General features: G+C 35.5%; 1 protein-coding gene across 2 annotated transcripts in view; it reads left to right on the top strand.

Annotated features, from left to right (window-relative positions):
* The first annotated feature begins 7,762 nt into the window (after positions 1-7,762).
* LOC140743377 (UNC93-like protein) overlaps positions 7,763-20,554 on the top strand; it is a 140,520-nt gene continuing 127,728 nt past the window's right edge. For both annotated transcript variants that reach the window (XM_073074570.1, XM_073074571.1), the window contains exon 1: positions 7,763-8,000. The gene's annotated coding sequence lies outside the window, so the exon portion shown is untranslated. The remainder of the gene's footprint in view (positions 8,001-20,554) is intronic.

Raw genomic sequence — 20,554 nt, forward strand, 5'->3', positions numbered from 1 at the left:
TAATGTTGTATGTACGTTGTACATTATCTTTTATACATGCTCATAAACATTACATTAATAATGCATTGATAATTAATTATTTGTCGATGCCGTATCGATTTCGGTGCCGTCCAGTATTGCGTTTTGACATTGTTTAATACAAGCGGACCGTACCGCCCGCCCTCACCGCCCTAGCCGCCCTGGCCGCGCGGGGAGGCGGGGGAGGTTTCAGCTCAGTATGTTTTTCTAGCACGATTTATGCCAAAAAGGCGACCGCGCTTCTTGGCACAAATCATGCCACTGAGCCGTGGAACCTATTTCGACGGCCCTCCGTTTTAGCGCATGCGTACTTGTATACAGTAAGGACTTAGGATTTTGGACGAATTGTGCCTTTAAACCTAATTAGAACATTTTATTTAAATTCTCTAAAAAAATGAGAAATATATTATTTTACGTAATTATCATTTCTGTTGTATCTGAATTAACTTTTATGGAATATGCTGTTATTATTAAAATAATAACGGTGTGTAGGTATAAAGAGTGATGTAGCAAACTACCATACAGTCTGATGGTAAGCGATCACTCCCCCCCAGGGACATCTGTAATAAACACCATATACAGTAGAATAGGGTTTTACCTGAACCCAACAGTCCTAAGGATTAAGATGATCGTTTCACTCTTTTTATTTTATTGAAGTACCAAACGAGCATGCGGTCCAACTGACAGTAAGCAGCTACTGCTGCCTATAGATATCTATAATGAAACACTGATAAGATTATTCTGCTTGAGGACTACGACATTACCACATCCTTCAAAGCAAAATAAAGTGTAGGTTTTTCATATTGGAAGAGCTTCGAAATTCAGTTTCGCCCGTGGGCGGCAATTTAAGGATACCTACTATTCGGCTGTTTTTATTTTTGTTTTCTTTTCGTTTTAATACCTATAAATAGTAGTGATGTCACTTCGTGGTGCAATTTATGAGGTATCCATTTCCACTTTAGTCTCCTTTTATGTACTCGTGCAAGTAGATTTTTTTTTTTATAATATAGGAGTAGCAGACGAGCATGCAGTCCACCTGATGGTAAGTGGCTACTGCCGCCCATGGACATCTGTAATCAACCCCAGATAGGATTAGATATTTCTACCTGAGGTCGGCCACAGATGCGCCGCTACCCCTGAGGACTAAGCTGAAACGCCTCGGAAAAGTATGTCTCCCCTACCACACCCTTCAAAACGAAACACAGCAGCGCCTAACACTGCTGTTATTAGTTAGAAATAGGTGTGGCGGTGGTGCCGCCTGAGTCCATCCACAAAGGGTTCTACCACCTTCAGTAAATAATAATAATAATATATAGATATTTTGCCTACGCTTATCGATAGACATATCTACACTAATATTATAAAGAGGAAAACTTTGTTTGTTTGGTTGTAATGAATAGGCTCAAAAACTACTGGGCCGATTTTAAAAATTCTATCACCATTCGAAAGCTACATTATCTACGAGTAACATAGGCTATATTTTATATGAAATATATTTTATAAATAGATTTTGAGGCGGTACAAAGTTTGCCGGTTCAGCTAGACTATAATATATGTACTTATAAGTATCTGTAAATTATTATTATCTATCTACTTGATGTGTTTTCAAGAACAATACGTAAGCCATGGTTTTGAATCTTGGTTTTAATTTCCCGCGTAATAAAACGTAAATAATATAATCAAACCGTGAATCATTTTAATTATGATCCTATTATACGAAGGTTTACGACTGATGCCCTGTCTGTAAACTAGTTGCGGTAAGAAGTACGCAAACACAAACGGAAACGATGTCGGATGATAAGCCAATTATTCTGTGTCTTAATGAAATAATATCTGAGTATATTTAAATCATGTGGCTGCATTTGTACAGGTTAATCTCCGAAACTAAGAAGTTAATCATAATAGTTGTGAGTCGGTTTCTCAGTTAGGTTAGGGATCCGAAGTTAAAATCCCAGGCAGACACGCGAAGTTATGCGCGTATTACAAACTTACTTACACTTGTTATGATAGTAAAGAAAAGGGAGGACGCCTGATAATTTTGTAAATAATATAATTGGCCAAGTGCAAGTTGAACTCGCACACGGAGGGTTCCGTACCACCGATATTTTTTTATCTTTAGTATTTGTTAATATAGCAGGCAATGAAGTAAATATATTGAGAAAACTTGAACTGTCTAGCTATTACGGTTCAATGGGTAAAGCGAAAAACGCAGAGAAATAGCGGTTTCTTATATGGCGACCCCCATTTATTTTCAACTTTTTTATTTTAAGTATTTATTGTTCTAGCGGCCACTATTATGCATCCCCTGTAAAAGATCAACTGTCTTTCTATTACGGTTTCAGAGATAGAGCCCTGTGACAGGAGGACAGACAGCGAAGTCTTAGTAATAGGGTTCCGTTTTTACCCTCTGGGTACGGGCACGAAACACAGTTATTTTGTAAAAACGTATAAACTCATACTAAGGGTATAAGAACAGCCCAGGTTTTGAAGGAATCGATAGCCTTATAGATATAATCTATGGTATTGTAGGCTTTTCGAAAACCTACCACTTCATCGGATGAAAGTCGTCAAGTTTCTGGGCGGGACGGTTCGTAATTACTCTTGAAAAAAAGCTTGTTGTGGATAAAGAAATTCATTGTTATTTATTTCTCATAGCAGTATTTATTTGTTTAGGCGTATGGAAGTTCGTGAACACATTTATTACATCGAATGAATGTGGTAGAACCCTTTGTGGTTCGGCTCCGGCGGTACCACGGCCACACCTATTTCTACCTAATAACAGCAGTGTTAGGCGCTGCTGCGTTTTGGTTTAAAGGGTGTGGTAAGGGAGACAGACTTTTCCGTGGCGTTCCAGTTTAGTCCTCAGGGGTAGCGAAGCATCTGTGGCCGACCTCAGGTAGGTATATCTAATCCTATTTGGGGTTGATTACAGATGTCCATGGGCGGCAGTAGCCACTTACCATCAGGTGGAGTGCATGCTCGTCTGCTACACCTATATTATAAAAAAAAAAACAAAAAAAACTACTGTTGTATTGTTATTATAATTATTATTTACATACGCATGAGTCATGAAAATGGAAGGCTTCATCACAGTCTGATTTATTTTAATAACAAACGTTTTCCCACTTCCACGTTTTTCTTTTTGTTATAGAATGTTCTCGGGTACACTTAAGTACCTAATTACGTTAGCGCCGGTATTTTTTTTCACTTCAAAAGTAGAATAGATTGTAATTAGAATTGGATTAAATTGGATTAAAGGTAAATTTGATAATTTCGTCATTCGATATATTTCCAGAGCAGCAAAAAACCCGAGTCGATATATTGTAGGACGTAGGAAGAAACCTTTGTTTTGTCAACTTATTTTATATTTCAATTATGCTTGTTAACTTGCTTTTTCTATGATTGCATTATTTTCCCTTCAACAATTCTCAAAAACCAATACAATCTGCTCAATGGTTATCCAGATTAATGGTGTACAAAGGGAGGTTTTCAGGCTAGGCTTTCTTAACAGAAACTTTATTTAGCACATTTTCCCAATATTGTGCAATGTTTACCGTCGTAGAGGTCGCACCACCACATCCGACGTAAGGACAGTTTTCCGGGAATAATATTGTTTGTGACTTACTACTTATAAGGTTATCGGCTATTTCATAAATGAGCTTCAAAATAAATGATCATGTTAACGTGGTTTAACATTCGTTACGGTAATAATGATAAGATGAGAAACAGAGTTGGTCTCAGCAGGCCACGTTCGTCTCGTTTCAGTTAGTAATAGTTGATGACTAAGTTGTTTGTTCATGATTGTGTTAACTGGGTTAGTCATTTCGATAGGGAGTGATTTTCCAGGATTACTTATAATCCTAATTTATTAAGCATAGTTTTAGTAGCAGTCATAAATCTGTGCAGTTTTAGGAAAACTCAAGTATGTACAATGTACATAGGTCTGTACTTGTACTCTTTTTAGGGTTCCGTACACAAAGGGTAAAAGCGGAACCCTGTTACTAAGACTCCGCTGTCTGTTCATTTGTCCGTCTGTCATAGGTCTCTATCTCCTGAACTTGAGTTTTTTTACAGTGTATGTGGCCGCTATAACAACAAATTCTAAAAATTAAAAAAAACCATTGAAAATAAATGGGGGTCGCCATACAAGAAATCGCTATTTGTTGATATTTTTCGCTTTATCTATTGAACTGTAATAGGTATACAATTCAAATTTTCCACAATGTATTGACTTCAGATGGCTGCTGCAATAACAAATACTAACAAATATATATATATATGAAAATATTGGTGGTACGGAACCCTCCGTTTGGGAGTTCGACTTGCACTTGGCCAATTATTTCAGTTATGGGACATATCATCTGAACAAGGACTAAAAACAGTTTTTTTTAATATTAAAAAAATATAGTTACTTTTTTAACAACGACCCGCGCTTAAATCCGTTCGTTATTAATAATCTATTCCTACCGTTATTAATAATAATCAATCAATCTAAATGTTGACTGCTAAATTTGATAATAATGATAATTCCCAGAATTTCCAAACTTTACCTCCGGTCGGCGAAATATTTCGTAGATTGATTATTCCAGAGGGTTCCGGGTTCGATCGTCGGGTCAGACAGATATTAGTTATAAAATGTTTGCGTTCTGTGCTATGTTTGTGTTTATCTAATCTATCTAATTATGGTGTGTTCTTTACACCCATGGCACTGACTAGAAGCGTAGAAAGAGTTATCTATTAATTTATTTAAATTTATTTCAAAAACCTTCTATTATTTCCTGTTATAAACTTAAAATACTTTATTATAGGAAAGAGTGACACAAAATACTGATAGTATAAACCTAATTTAATACGTAATGTAGAATATGACAAAAATGACTGTTTTTGTATTTGTTTACGTATTTCCCATATATTTCCAACCAGGTCTGATACAATCCGCTAGGGGCGCTGATTGGAAATATATGGGAAAATACGTAAACAAATACTAAAACAGTCATTTTTGTAAAAACCTAAAAACTCATACTAAGGGTAGGTACTGTAACTTCAAATAATGGGATAATTGAAGTTTAATAAGGCCATGAACATGCCTTTTAAAACTACATAACATTAAGATTATTTTTATAATTGAAACTTGTTTGTATTTTCTTATGTAAATACCTAAACTTTGTTATCTCTCACGGACGATAAAGGAAAACTATGCGTTGCATATTTTATTGCATAAATTAAATGAAGACGTGATGCAGATTGAATGCACTGATAGATCTGCAAAACATGATTGTGAACTACAGAAGTCGTATCCAAGGATTTTGAACGCTCGATTTTTTAGTGCCACCGCTACATATACCGCAGCAATCTAACGTCGGTTATTGATAATCAATCTATACTGTTCTACCAAAGATCAAATTAGACAATGTCTGCCTACTAGAAATTAAGAAATTTAGGTGTTCAATAGCAAAAAATCATCAGTTCATCAGATGCACCTCTCAGTTGCTTCTTCATGAAATTGAGGAAGCAGCAGCACGTGCCTAAATATCTAATTATCAACTAAAAATCTGATAGGAGTTCCAGCCGATGGCCACAATGCGTTGCTTCTTCTGAAAACTGAGTTAAGTACGTGTTTAAGCCTAATCGTACCCTTCAAACTAGAGCGGTGGCGGAGCGGTCACCATGCCGGTCTGACGCGCAAAGGGTCCCGGGATCGATCCCCGGCCAGACAGATATCTAAATAATGAATTTAGACTTCTGTTTTTGGGTCTGGATGTTTGTGTATTTGTCTATGTGTGTGTCCATGGCACCCACGACACAGGGAATCCTAGTGTGGGGCTGTGAGTGTAGAAAGCGTTTATTTTATTTATTTTGAATGTCTTTAACTAGCCTGTACTGGTTTTGTTCGCAGTTTTAGTATTTAAAGCTCCTTGAGGCATAGGTAAGATTTGAGTATGAGACGGCGTTACTCTTCGGAGGAACAATGTTGGAGAGGAGCAGAGCTGAGTAACGTGCTTTTTGCAAGGAATCACTGCAGACAAAGTACAAGACGTGGAGTTGCTGTAGCAGCCGGTCTTGCTAGCACTTGTTCGTCAATTGACCATTAAACATGGTAAGAGACATTTTTCTCTAACCATTTATTTACTAGGAAAAGTATTGAAGGGATTCGAAGGTGGTAGAACTACCTATGGTTCGATTTCGGTGGCAGTACTGCCACACCTAATTAACTAAAATTTCGCATTATGAATTCTAAAAAACTGAATAGTCAATTGTAACGACATTTAATTTTACATTTTTAATTTAATTTTGATAGCGTTATAGTTCCGTTTTTGAAACATTTTCTGCGGAATTTTAGTTCCAATAATGTCCACGGGGACGCTGTATGAGCAAATTCGTAAACGTCGTAAACGTTAAACGTTTTCGAGCAAACGTAAAAACTCATACTTAGGATGCTGCTGGACTGCGTTTTCGACTGCTTCTCCTACATTGTAAAAAATGAAGTACATACGTAGTACGGGTAGTAATTAATTAAAAGCATCGGGGACCAATTCTAGTGCCGACTCGGACCACCAAAGGTTCACTAACACAGGTACAGAAATCCATCCATCCATCAGCCTTTACTGGTCCACTGCTGGACATAGGCCTCCCCTAGTCTGCGCCACTCCGACCGGTCTTGGGCCATCTGCATCCAGCGGTTACCCGCCGTCCGCTTCAGGTCATCAGTCCACCTGGTCGGGGGGCGTCCTGTACTCCTTTTGCCGAGACGTGGTCTCCATTCGAGGACCTTCCGACCCCACCGGTTATCGGTCCTACGAACTATGTGGCCAGCCACTTCAGCTTGCTTATTTTGAGAGCTATGTCGGTAACTTTCGTTCGCCTACGAATTTCCTCGTTAGGTACAGAAATACGCAATATAAATTCGACAACGGCGCAAGGCGGTAGAATTCGGAGGGCGGCTTGAAATTCGACAACGGCGACTTAGCACCGCCATCACAATAATTAGTCAGCTTTACAAAGTTTCGCTGTGACTCTAGGACAATCTAAGCACTTGTATAATTTAGTTATTCGCCTTTAGGGCAAAATATTACCAATAGATTACTGTATAATAGACTATGATGAGAAGGTATCTACCTACTATTCCAGTAATCAAATTTAATCGAGTTCAATCGTCATTCATCAGTATTTTAATCATGGGTCCTACAAATGACTATTACGTTGCTAACAATCATATATTTTCGTGAAGATCCTTATCATTTTTATTGATTTTATTTTCTATTGTTTTGACTGTAGCTTCTTTATTACAACGCTACGAATATTTTAAAGTAGATTGATAATTTGGTAATTGTATCAACTATAAAATTAATACGACGTTTTTAGTAAAGTTGCCCTTGAGGTACAAAGGGAAGCATCTTAACCGATGCCTTAGTTAATTAGAACAATGTACCTAAATTTGAGATAAGTATCTATCAAAATAAAACAGTTTCCTTAGAAACTTCAAAGTTTCTAAGGAAACTGTTTTATTTTGATAGATTATTGCAGTAAGTTGCAACAAATACTTTTTAAGTTTCTAGTAACGCAAGTACCAATATAATTGTTTTTCGAAAAAAAAAATTGAGGGTCCATTATGAGTTGAAAATACCGGATTTGGTTAGATTTATCCTGTAGCGGAGGGCTGGAGGCTGGAGCGGTCCGTGGGCGGTGGCGCAGGCTGCCGGCCGGCGGGGTGCGCGCGCGCACATATAGCGGCCCCCGCGCCGCGCGGCCTTCAGTCCCAGCTGCGACCCGCGACCGCCAACACGCTTTCGCGACGCCCACTCTCACACTGCACCGCCAAGACACAACACGCGATAGTGAACACTTGTGAGCGAGTTGCGCGCCCTTTCTCTCACGCAGTTTGATCGTGCTTCGGTACGTGAATGCAAAACCGGACTACTCTCCTAACGCAAGACGAGCATCGGGAATCCGCGCCAGATCGGACCTCTGAAATCTTCCAAGGGGTAAGTGCAATTTTCATTCTCACGCCCGGCCCGGCCGATGCGAGTTCCCTGCGATGCGAGTTGCCGTCCGAGCTGGAAACGAGAGCAGGTGATTTTTGAAGTCACTTTCCAAAACGCCCGCGCCTCCTTGCGCGGTTGGCGAGCGCCTTCGCGATAATTTCGCAGATAGGTGTATGCGTCGGCGGTTCGCGGAGACGGCCGTTCCTTAACGAGTCGCTCCTGCGCTCCGAGCGACGCAATCCGCTGTTAATATTAACAGCTCTGACGGTATTCGTAAATATTTTGCGAATAATTTAAAATAGCGTGCATGTCTGCGAGGTGCCCAGTACGTTTCCTCTCGCTCCGTATTTGTTCATTTAAATGTCCCATATCGATGTCACAGTGAAAAGTGGTTCTCAATTCGACGCGTATGTTTGGTTCTATTGTCCGCGCGTTATTCAGTCGCGGCTGCTACGAAACACAAAAACACATTATAACACCTATAGCTCGCCGTAAACTCGTTGGGTAATAACGAATAGGTATTACTTGTGCCTGCAAGACGAGGCTGCTTCATATGTTCCTTTTATGGGTTAGTTTTATGTTAGGTGTACGACGTATTTCTTTTTGAGCAAATGTTATTAAACTGTAAATAAAGTTTTTATTTACATTGATTTAATTATTAATATAAGTTTTAAATGGTTCGTGCCTTCGCACATCGAAAAGGTCAAAATAGTAACGTAATGAGTACCTACTATTTAATTGTGACGATAGGAAAATGAAGTCAAGCGATACGTTCTCAGTACACAATTCAACGATTGCACTCTCTGCAAACATTGTGTACGGCCGAATATTTGCCTTGAAATATTAATATAGATATAATATCAATTCAGAAGCCGTTTCGCCAGTTAAATATAATATTTAATAGTAGACTATTTGAACCCACGTCACTAATATTATTTAATACATTTTATTTTTATGTTGTGCATGTAAAAGTATACCAAGATTTAATTCTCAAAAGTTATTTTTAGGGTTCCGTCGAAACGAAAAAGCGGTACTATTATAAGATCCCCAGTATATCTTCCCCCCTTCTTTCTGTCCGTCAGTCGCAATTAAGTTTAAATTTTTACACGTGCAAGAATATAACAGGAAAACCTATAAGAAAATATATAAGAAGTTGATTAGTCTTAACTTGGCATCTCTCAATATTGTTGGATGGTGTTTAAATGATTTTTAATATTAAGCAATATTATATTATTTTTTTTATAAATTATTTACTGTTCAACATCACTTTGCCAGGAATCCGTCACTCCTATCCCTTTAAATATGTATAACTGGACACTCCTTCAAATAGCGAATCCGTCAGAAATGCTACAAAACTAACGAGCGCTTTATATTCAAAAGACGGGCAATCTCCGTTTTGCATTAATAATCAGAAAAATCGAATAACAGTAATTATAGTTGTTTTAAGTATATAAAACAATTTAAAATCTCTGTAACTTTTTTATGTTACATACGGAACACATTGTATGCGAGTCCGACTCAAACCTGTTCGCTTTTTAGTACTTAAAATCTGATCAGCTCATGTTATGTTACTATCTAACATTTATTAGTTATTATTTAGACGGTATCTTGACCCACTAACCCGAATTAAATAGGAAGTTGTCCAAAGATTAGAACAGTCATTATAATAATTAATATTTAGCGAACACATGAAAAAAATGTCAAATTGGAAGTTATGTAGGTAAATATTAATAGTAGATACGTAAGCGTAGTAGGTATAAAGTCAATAGTAGTTTAAAACGTATTAATGAATACTTAGTGTAGTGCATTTAATTCATGAAGAACACAGGCTTGAGAAATACAAACATTAGGTTGTTTACGCATTATCCATCCATTTCTCTCACAACACGATGCACGTTAAGAAAGGCTCTGATGAACTTGAGATCCAGTAAAATGTGGTATATATTAGTATACTGTAAGGCTATTTCTTTCACAAAAGGCTATTCACTTTACATTAGCTGTGCACGGGTGGTTTATAAACGGTGCGGTTAAATTAGGTACTGAAAGGACATAAAGTAGTTTCGTCACTGCACTAGCTTTAAATTTGTATTTTAAAATAATAATTGCTTTATAAAGTAATAATTGCATCTTAAATAATAAAAATAGGAAAAAGTTTCGTCCACAGTTTCGTATTTCTTATGTACAGGTAGTTGGTACTTCTGCGTTATTAAACCGCCGGTTTTGATGACACGCTGCGTTTAAATAACCGCTTCGTAGTACCCGCACGTGCGCACACTCACTAACATTACCATGCAATAGATTATGGCTACTATCATGTTGACGGTCGTTTAACCGTCCGTGTTTGCATAGCCTAATAAACAAATAAACAATTATTAGGCGACTCTTAAGGGACAAACACAATGCCGGTCTGTTTGCGTTGCCAGGTTTGAATCCACGTGATATTAAATGGTTATTGCTATCCGACGCCAGGCCCTGGGGACTGTGAGAACCATTTATTCATTGAATACAAGATTGAGAGCACGTATTGTTTTGAGAACGTTAATGCATTAACAGACTAAATTATAGTCCGCGCCAAACTGCTTGTCCGCTCTGAAGTTGTTGCGAGCAGGTGTAATCATACAATTTACCATGGCGATACTATTTATTTGTATATTCTGGACTAGTAGTTTTACGCGGACTATACCATGGATCGTGCATACGCCGCTTTACTGTGCGGTTTTGAAAAGCTGGAAGATATGTAATTGCTCAGTGCTGCAATTACAGTCACATAGTTTACGCAAAACTGTTTTATCAACTAAGCGTAATAGCGATTCCATAATTAATCGTAGTTATGTCTAATTTTTGTAACGATTAGGTACTGTTGTAATTATTTTTACTATTGCCAACACTATGTTCAAATACAATATTTTGAACAACTTTACTTTGATAAAAATCAATTTTTAATAGATATTTATCATCAACATGCGCAGTTGGATAAGTATGTTATAGATTAATATAAAAAAATGTAAGATTTTCCTTTATACTTATATGATATGTATAAATTCCTTGCATTTTTGTCCTCCTGAGTAGGACATATACGATGATTGTCGATGAGTCATTAAATATACACATGTCTTTATTTTTTATACTTTTATAGTGTTTAAATTATTAAACGATGGAACTTATTAAATTCCTAAACATGTATAAAAGTAAAAGAAAACTTCGTCCTAAATTTTATTTAGTTATTAACTTTAATAAATTTTGTTCTACCACAAAGTTACAGGACATTTTTTAGATAATTCAATTAGAGATTATAATTGCTAACAAAATTTCTGTGTGAAATAGTAAAAGGACCCAAAATTGTAACATTTTCATGGGGTAATTCGCTAATTCCTATCTACTATTATCGAAAACAACAACAGTTGCGCAAGCAAGTTAACAAATGCTATTTAAAACGAAGGCATGCGTTAGATCTCATGATATTAATCGTTCTATTGAAGTTATAATGACCCAATGATATTTTTTCCGTAATTAGGAAGATTTTTTCCTCATGCGTTTAATTTAAACGCAACTTGCTTGTATTGCCACAGAGTAGTGATTTCAAAGATAAGTTTATAACAGGAATTTATCTGAGAGAAGCCGTCGGAACATAGCAGAAATATGTTTGTTATTATACGCAGCGACCGCAGTCGTATGTCTGAGGTCGTTAATGTTCTCTTGGATATTTTGAAACAGTGCTAACAAGAATCGTTGGTATTTTCGAAGCCTTCAGCTTAATATCTAAACATTCGTTGGCGGTCTTCGATAGTTATTTAACTATGTCACACAGCTTGCGTTTACATTTGGGTACAACATCTACGGTACTAAATTCGATTTCAAAGAGTTTTTTCCTTAGGGTATGTATGTATATACCAACTCAGTCATTAAAAAGTTCGTTTGAAATATAACATTACAATTCAATAAAATACAACCATAAAATCTTTGTATGTATGTAAACAATAAATAACTAAAACTAGCGCAGTTTAGTGTATATTGTCGGATTTTACAAAAAATAACAATATTATCCAAAACTATACTTTTCGGCTAGTGTCACACTTTAGTAATGGTATGAAATATTCAATCCCTTAGTCAATTCCGTATAAACATAGTTTAGCGGTCGACCGTTGCTCTTGCGATGGTAATACATTCAGAATAATGCGTAGTTATTTGAAAATAACTGGATATAACTGGTGTGATCCGGACAAGCGGTTGGTTCTATTGGTATGAAGAAACGTGGAAGGTGGACGGCGTATTGCATAACTTGCTAGGGTATGCACGCTGTTTAAACAACATAAGGTAGATTTAGTACACAACGTTAGATAAAAGCTATACCTACCTACGTACCTACTTGTCTATATATAGAGACACGATTTAACATAACTTGATTAATAAATGTATTTTAATTGCAAGAAATATATAAAAATAAGTACCTATTAGAATTTTATAAACGTATACATTTTCAACGTCTTAATTATTGCAATTGTGTAATCGCAAACGTCACAGGAACCTATGTAAATAAATAGCTAGTAATTTTATCATAATTGTCGAAATTTGTGAAAATTAATAGTTTTAATTAAACTACGTTAAAAACCAAAGGAAATTGATAATTACGTGATAGGCACTTACAACATTAATGAACGACACTTAAGTACATACATAATTAGTGAAGTTTTGACAAGATAATTAGATACTTATAAAATTTAATCTAACATTTCGCATCATCGAAATCGCAAACAATGATCTGTATTTCACGAGACTATTTACTTTTGATTAGGTACCTATTATTTATATAATATACATCTATACAAATAAATAATATTTGATTATTCGTCTGGTATTTGAAAATAAGTGATAGGTTACTACGCTTTGCCAGTTACATACGTGATAATAAATCCGTTATCATTATCGACCCATTATTGTTCCACTACTGGGCACGGGTCTCCTCTCCATAGTCTATCCGCTGGCCAAATGCGTATTGGTAGACTTGACATACCTTTGTGATTTGTTTATAAATGCAGGTTTCCTTACGATGTTTTCCTTCATCGTTTTAGCAAGTGATAATTAATCCGTTAAGAGTGTATAAAATAGTGAGTACTAAAGATAAAGTTATAAAAGAATGATCATACAGTGGAATGTCCACGCAATTTTAATATTGATATCGAAAATTGAAGTCATCATTTTTCAAAATGGCAATATAGGTAAGGCAGATGCTCTCGGGGAGCGCGGTAGGAACCGGTATTCAAAACAGATTCCATGATAAGCGAAGAAACTGGTTTCCTGTACGTTCTTAATGACTTACAATGTCGTTATCCGAACAGAGATTTGGAAATTGGCAATATTGTCTGCATAATACAAATATTTTATCATGGGTACTGAATACAATCGTTGTACTACCACAACAAATTATTTACCACCGCACATTATTTCTAACGCTAAGCATTCCTTACATTTGTTGAGTGTGGACGCTAGCTGACTTATATAGTATATGAGGCCAAAATTCCTCAGCAACTTAGTTATCGGTTTCAGGTTTTTTTTTTATAATATTTATTATAGGAGTAGCAGACGAGCATGCAGTCCACCTGATGGTAAGTGGCTACTGCCGCCCATGGACATCTGTAATCAACCCCTGATAGGATTAGATATTCCTACCTCGGCCACAGATGCGCCGCTACCCCTGAGGACTAAGTTGGAACGCCTCGGAAAAGTCTGTCTCCCTTACCACACCCTTCAAAACGGAACACTGCTGTTATTAGGTATAAATAGGTGTGGCGGTGGTGCCGCCGGATTCGTACCACAAAGGGTTCTACCACCTTAAAATAGTAGGCCCACAATCGCATGTAGGTACAAGGGTATTGACGTCTCTTGCGTTGAGTACATCAGGTGGACTGCGTGCCGTGTGAACTTTAATCTTATAAGAAATACTGTCCCATTGTTCAGTCCGCAATCCACATCACTACAAGTGGTGGACTTCATACCAAGAATTATCACATGTTTCTGTAAATTTTCTGTTTCAAGTCTCAAATCGGGTCATAGTTGTTTTATAACATACTTATCTGATTTACATAGAACAAATTCTTAAATTCTTTGGTACAATGGACCGACTTTTTATTAATGTCATACCTTCTAATTGAAGGTAAATTGAATGGACTGTAGATTTCGTCCTTGACTAATTGATTCTAGTGAATAACTAGTAAATTATTTAATACGTAATTAGTTTAATGCCTAATAAATATTTTTTAAATAAAAGTCTGCAAGAGGATTTTGCAAATGAGACTCAATTTAACGGTACCTTAGCAAAATCAACTTTCCATGTTGTGTAATTGTCGATGTAATCATAACTTGATGAATGTTTTAAGTAAGTAAGATTGTAATTTTTGACGTAAACTGATGGAGGACTTAACTTATTTTTTATGAAATACACGAAACATGTTAAGTAGACTCCTTATGCGTGCCACTTTCGTAATTCAATAAGTAACATGAATAAAATTTCAACGAAAACCATGTTACAAATTGAGCCTGTCTGTACCCACCCTTTTATTTAAATCTGCAGTGAATACGTACCTACGGTACAAAATGTAAATAAAGCGAAACGTTCAGATTTTACCAATGCACATATAAATCGACCATAATTGACAAGGCATTCAGAAATAATACATTATTGCATCAATCACAAACCGAAGATAAGTTTCGTAACTTCGTTGTCGAATAGGGAAATACCTAATTTATACAGAAACTAGCTGACCCGGCAAACCTTGTGTTGCCGTATAAATAAAAAAATGTTAGGGGTGAACAACCCTTATCACTTAGGGGTATGAAAAATAGCCGATTCTTAGACCTACTGTATATGCATATAAAAATTTGACAAAAATCGGTAAAGCCGTTTCGGAGGAGTACGGTAACTAACATTGTGACACGAGAATTTTATATATAAGAAGGTAATCATTCTATGTATTCACTAAGTTATATACGAATAAGAAATTAACTAACTAACTTTAACAATGAAGGAAAGCTAAAAAAATCTTAAAGATTTGTGAAGTCTACCAACCCGCACTTAGCCAGTGTCATGATGATCATAACAAGATACGGGAATGACACGAGAATTTTATATATAAGATATTTCCCAAAACTAACCAGTCGTTATCTTTTCTTTCAATTCACTAGATACTCATACGGTTAGTGATAGTTATGGTAATTAAATGAACGAAGTGATTATGAACAGGTTAGATGGCTTGGTCAGAAACCATTAGATCGGCCCTTATCATTGTTCATTAACTAAATTACCGTAATTCGATTCGAACACTTGTACAGGCTTTGTAATAGACTGGCGGTTTTATTTTTAACGTTAACAACATAATCAATACAAATAATCGAAATTAATAGTTCCTTTATTACACGTTTCAACTTAGAGTGACAGAACTGTCCGAAGTTTAACTACGGTGAAACTACCATTGGGACCGTAGCAGGTACATATACTGTTAGCGTCCATAATTCGCGTTTTGGTGATTGCATCAATGCTGCATCACGTTTTAGTGGTTAACTGCGGTCAGTCACGATATCGGAAACGCGCGGTTTAGTACGTTACGCATCAACGCGTTTTCGAGTACAGTACCCTTTGTATGATAATCGGATAATGACATGTCCAATAAGCGTCCCTAGTGGATTGTGTCAGAACCGATTGGAAATATATGCGAAATAAGTAAAAAATAACAAAAACAGTCATTTTTAAAAAAACGTAAAAACTAATACTAAGCGTACAGTTGCTGTATCGAGCATTTAAAAGTAGCTGCGACCGGGGCTCGAATGTGTGCGGCGTGGGGCGTTGCATCGCTGCATCTAGCTTCTGAAAAACTGCTAAATCGTCAATCGCCGGTGGTAAAAGTCTAAGCAGTTATGCCTTATTGTAACGAAGTGTTTTAGTTTTATTTGTAACTAAGGCAGTTGTTTCACATGTATTTTTTTTGGTCATTATTTCAACGTAATTCTTAAAGATAGCAATGCATTTGAGCCCAATTTCAAGAAGACTTAGCATTTGGAGTCAGTGACAAACTACAATGGAAGCTTAACTTCGAGGCTAGCAAGCATGTTTGCTTTCAACTTTAAACCTTAAAGTAGATGAATAACAATGTGCAACCATCATTACGACTAAATAAATGCATCGGTTTGTTTGTTTTAGAAATGGAGCAAGTGAATAATAACAATTCGTGTTATTTACACAAATGTACCCAACATAATATATCTGACGCTTGTATTAGTTTTGCATCAAACTAATTCGGCCATAACAAAACAGATTTGAGAGTGTTACTAATTTGTAATATTGTAAATACAATACAATAGTAACAATTAGTCATGATTCCTGTGGAATTATCCCGATACTGTTAGTACTACTTAACAAAGATTTGCCTAGCTTTCCTGTTCCCTAATTTGCGCCTTTCATAAAATTAGTTGACTAAAATTTTGCAAACTGAAAATTTAAATAAAACTAGCTGACCCGGCAAGCGTAGTTGCCATATAAAAAAATGTTAAGGGTGAACAATCCTTATCACTTAGGGGTATGAAAAATATATAGTAGCCGATTCTCAGACCTACTGAATATGCATATAAAATTTGGTGACAATCGGTAAAGCCTTTTCGGAGGAGTACGGTAACTAACATTGTGACACGAAAATTGTATATACATATAAGAAGATAAATAATCATTATATTAATTCACTAAGTTATGTATGAATTAGAAATTAACTATCTAACTTTAACAATGAAGGAAAGCTAAAAAAATCTTAAAGATTTGTAAAGTCTACCAACCCGCACTTAGCCAGTGAAATGATGATCATAACAAGATATAGATACTAAAGACAGATCATTAAATAAAGTAGATTTAATTGATAAAAGTATGTAATTGCAGATATAGCATGGCAATGGAGACAATTGTACTTAATTCACCACTTAACAGAAATCTAATTATAAATAATTACTACTGAATTGTAGTCCAAAGTAAACAATAGGATAACTATATAATGATACCTGATTGAAGAGGCTGACATTGCGTAGGGTAAAAGGAGAAATTAAATAAAATTAAACATTAAAATAGCCTTTATTAGAACAAATCTCCCAAATAGAAGAAAATGAGCAGCTCTTAATAAAAATAAATATAATATGTATATCGCGTATAACCTTTTCACACAAGCTGGAATTAGGGCTATAACAGATGAATCGCTCGTGTGTTAGGTATCTTATGTTCTAAATCTAGATTAAAAAACTTTAAGAACCAGAACAATCATCCAAATTCAATAGTGAAATGACTTACCTACGCAAAAACTTACGCCCAAGTATCTACATACATTATCAAATCATATTTTTTCAAATAAGATTTTGAATAAATTAAAGAACGAAGAACCCTGTCACCAATTTTCAGAATGCATAGCGTCAGCATACATTACATGGGCGTCGAGTATTTCCAAGTATTTCAATTAATATTACACAGTGATACGAAATATTTATTACCCATCTAATCAGTCTGGCCTGCAGCCAGGACCACTTTGCGAGAAGACGACAAGAATACTATTTACATTTAAAGATATTCAAACGCCATCACGAAGCCACTGGCGCTTGTATATTAAGTTGTAGGCACGCGTTGACCTATCTGAGGTCATTATGATGCGTTACTATCCTGAATTAATTATAATCCGAATGAGTTGTAATCTGTTCGCACGAAATCCGTAATTTCACGCGAAGGAACGAACACTGCCACTTACTTACAATTATTAATGTTCGATTACATTGCGTTCACCACTTACAGTACATAATTAATGTTCGCTTCAGTACGCTCATACTAAGGGTAGGTACAGTACAGTATCTACCCTTAGTATGAGTTTATACGTTTTTACAAAAAAGACTGTTTTGTATTTGTTTACGTATCTCCCTTCCAATCAGTTCTGATACAGTCCGCTAGGGGCGCTGATTGGAAATGTATAGGCAAATTGACAGTTGTTTATTTTATAATATCTGTTAAAATTAATAACGATGGAACAGTGTATAGGGTGGCAGTTTTCACAAACAGTCATTTGTTGTAAACTTCATGAATGATATCCAATTACCCCAAGCAAACAGTTTTTATTTTTACGTTAATTTACAAATTTATAATGTTATACAGTAGGTACATCTTATTTATTTGTCAATAAAATGAATATTTTTTCAAAAAAATATTAGTTTCATAATAATTAAAAATATTGATAAATATAATCCTTAAAATTTTCAACTTCTTAGGTTATTTCGACTACCTACCAAAATTATGGTGTACGATTAAAAGTTTCTTGGACTATAGAATTCGTGGTCGAATTCAAGACTTCGATGATCAGAATAGACAAAAATTCGTCAAAATATCAAACGTGATCGATGTGGTGTGAATAACTTCATGGATAAACCACGCAGATTTTTTTATAATACAGAAGTAGCAGTCGAGCATGAAGTCCACCTGACGGAAAGTGGCTACTGCTGTCCACGGGCATTTGAAATCAATCCCAGATAAGATAAGATTCCTTGCTGAAGCCGGCAACAGATACGCCGCTACCCCTGAGAACACAGAAGCGCTTAACACTGCTGTTATTAGGCAGAAATAGTTGTGACGATGGCGCCACCAGAGTCGACCGATATATTTCGCACTCATATAAACAAATTAATTATAACTGGCTTATTATAACTTATGAAGACATACATTATATTTATAATATAGGTGATATAATATAGGCAGTTGAACGTGGAGGAAAAGTAGTCAATGATCACGAATGCATCGCAGGACCTTCAACATAAGTTATTCCAAAGTGTTTCGTGTTTATGTCGAGGACACCATAGATTCGCATCGGTTCATTAGCTTGCAAAAGACATTACCTCATTTACGATACTAAAATTGCGATATAGACTGAAAACGTGGACACACACAACTATAAAATGTCTTTACAGGGCATAGATTAGTAAAGGTTGTGAACCCATAGATTAGAAAAGATCACTGTCATCTATTTTCGTGTTTGAAAAATATTAAAAAAATGTAGTTTTTAGATCATTTACGAATGAAATGATATTTCTTCGCACTTTTTGTTCGATTTCGTGTATTAACTGTCAGCGGTTTAAGTCATTTAATGGCTTCCTTCAATTACAAGGCGGTGATATATTTATACTTATCTATAACAGGGTTAAAACACCGTTAAATCAACTATTGGAATTGACGCAAATATTTTTTTTATTTTTTGTTTCAAATTATGTGTAAAATGGAAGTTCCGTTTAATATTTTTAGTAGTAGTAACTGAACCTAACACTAACACAGTACATTACAGAAATTGGTAACGCACTCAGTGCTTATTGAGTTATAAAGTTCGTCATAAAAATATATATGCCATTCATTAGTCACATTTCGTAACATTACAATAAAATAAATCAAGTTCAACCAATTGAGTTGTCATCACATATGTATAAAATATATTTTGTGATATACCATAATTATTACATTTTGTGTTGTTGTGGGTAATGAAAACAATAATACCACATTACCTAAGCGAAGATATTCTTACTGTTGAAAGGTACTTCCAATTGTAAGGATATCGTCGTTTAACTTTTTCATTTTCATCTAACTTTGGTCCAAGTTTCGATACTATCTTATCAAATCTATTAGGTGTATTTATCTGTTTAGGAATGCGGAAATTCTAGAACAGTACGTTATTCGTGATGGTAGGTACAAGAGGCAATCAACATTGTAAGTATACAGGCGTTAATAAATAATGTCTGAAACGGAATTGACGTAACATATAAGACAGGACCACACTATATAAATTTTGCGTAAAATATATTAAATCACCCTTTATTTCCATAGTCTGACACGCATCTTTCTTAATGAAATTTTATTTTCATAAAACTCTGCAAACGTTGGCTTGATCAAAAGCTATGCTACAAACGTTTGCAAACTACAAAAAGTAAAACAAACGCTCTATCCACACGTTTGAATTCGTCAATGTTTGACTACGGATGTGGCATATCAATTTCAGATAAATACAAAAATCTTTATTTGTAGAATAAGGTGTATTCATTGGTGTTATAGTCAAGAATTTTCGCTTATTCTGCCATAAATGGCGTACAAATATAATTTTAAGTCTCATATATAAAATTTATAAATACATTATTTTCAATCGCAAAGCTAGGAATACTAGCAAAAAAATAATATATTACTAAAAATAATAAATTTTCCTAAATAGGAATATTAAAATAATATAGTTTTTTAGGTTTACGAAATCATGAAAATAAAATCCATAGCCTTAACATAATAATGTTACCTATTTGCTGAACAAAATGGTAAATAGTCGACTAATTTTGACAAGGCCAGTCCAAGGTACATACAGTTGAAAAGTTTTCGTAATTTAGGGCCAACTTGCATGATAATACAAATTTTACGGACTTTGTTGTTCTATATGAGATTATTTACATACTCAGTTCTGTGTACTGCCACAAAATAATTAGTATTTATTTTGTGGTACTGCATTATACTGTTAATCGTT

The sequence above is a fragment of the Epargyreus clarus genome, unplaced genomic scaffold (genome assembly GCF_041222505.1).
Source record: "Epargyreus clarus isolate Ecla_fem2 unplaced genomic scaffold, WU_Ecla_fem_2.2 ptg000007l, whole genome shotgun sequence".
Lineage (NCBI taxonomy): Eukaryota > Metazoa > Arthropoda > Insecta > Lepidoptera > Hesperiidae > Epargyreus > Epargyreus clarus.